Here is a 1,532-nt window from a genome sequence, read left to right as displayed (position 1 = left end):
ATTGCTGGGTTCTCAGGATCATAAGCTTCTTCTTCAGAGGAAGCTTCCTTAGTACTGCCTGTTGCTGCTTGCATTCCAGACAGATTCAGAGAAATCATATCGACTTTCTGAGTCAATATTTTATTCTGAGCCAATATGGCATTCAGAGTATCAATTTCAAGAACTCCTTTCTTCTGATTTGTCCCATTATTCACAGGATTCCTTTCAGAAGTGTACATGAATTGGTTATTTGCAACTATTTCAATGAGTTCCTGAGCTTCTGCAGGCGTCTTCTTCAGATGAAGAGATCCTCCAGCAGAGCTATCCAATGACATCTTGGATAGTTCAGACAAACCATCATAGAAGATTCCTATGATGCTCCATTCTGAAAGCATGTCAGAAGGGCACCTTCTGATCAATTGCTTGTATCTCTCCCAAGCTTCATAGAGGGACTCACCATCCTTCTGTCTAAAGGTTTGGACTTCCACTCTAAGCTTACTCAATTTTTGAGGTGGAAAGAACTTTGCTAAGAAGGCATTGACTAGCTTTTCCCAAGAATTCAGGCTTTCCTTAGGTTGTGAATCCAACCATGTTCTAGCTCTGTCTCTTACAGCAAAAGGAAAGAGCATAAGTCTGTAGACTTCAGGGTCAACCCCATTGGTCTTGATAGTGTGACATATTTACAAGAACTCAGCTAAGAACTAAAGAGGATCTTCCAATGGAAGTCCATGAAACTTGCAATTCTGTTACATTAGAGAAACTAATTGAGGCTTAAGCTCAAAGTTGTTTGCTCCAATGGCAGGGATAGAGTCGCTTCTCCCATAGAAATCAGGAGTAGGTGCAGTAAAGTCACCAAGCACCTTCCTTGCATTGTTGGCATTGTTGTTTTCAGCTGCCATGGTTTCTTCTTCTTTGAAGAGTTCTGTTAGGCCCTCTAAAGAGAATTATTCTTTAGCTTCTCTTAGCTTTCTCTTCAAGGTCCTTTCAGGTTCAGGATCAGCTTGAACAAGTATGCCTTTATCTTTGTTCCTGCTCATATGAAAGAGAAGAGAAGAAGAAAGTAGAAAATCCTCTATGTCACAGTATAGAGATTCCTTGAGGTGTCAGAGGAAAAGAAGAATAGAAGGAGGCGGTAGATGGAGGAGAATTCGAACATATAAAGAATGAGGGAGTTCGAATTATTCCTTAAGGAGGAGCGTTAGTCCTTTAAATAGAAGGATGTGAGAAGAGGGGAAGAATTTTCGAAATTAAAGTGAAAGATTTTGAAAGAATTTTGAAAAATTGATTGAGATTTTCGAAAACTAAGATTGGGAAAGAAATAAAGTGATTTTTTGAAAAATATTTTGAAATTAGAAAAAGATATGATTGAAAAAAAATTAATTTTGAAAAAGATGTGATTGAAAAGATATGTTTGAAAAGATATGATTGAAAATCAATTTAGAAAATAAAATTTTAAAATTAAAGTTGATTACTTGACTATCAAGAAATTAAAAGATATGATTTTAAAATTTAAAGTTTGATCCTTTCTTAATAGGCAAGTAACAACTTGAAAA

General features: G+C 36.3%; 1 non-coding gene across 1 annotated transcript; it reads left to right on the top strand.

Annotated features, from left to right (window-relative positions):
- The first annotated feature begins 368 nt into the window (after window positions 1-368).
- On the top strand, window positions 369-476 carry LOC148573620 (small nucleolar RNA R71). The gene has a single exon (XR_015906686.1). It is a non-coding gene; the product is annotated as a small nucleolar RNA R71 (small nucleolar RNA).
- Window positions 477-1,532: the final 1,056 nt, after the last annotated feature.

This window comes from Arachis ipaensis, chromosome B2 (genome assembly GCF_059453495.1).
Source record: "Arachis ipaensis isolate K30076 ecotype BB chromosome B2, ASM5945349v1, whole genome shotgun sequence".
Lineage (NCBI taxonomy): Eukaryota > Viridiplantae > Streptophyta > Magnoliopsida > Fabales > Fabaceae > Arachis > Arachis ipaensis.
This window is presented reverse-complemented; position numbering and strand designations above follow the sequence as displayed.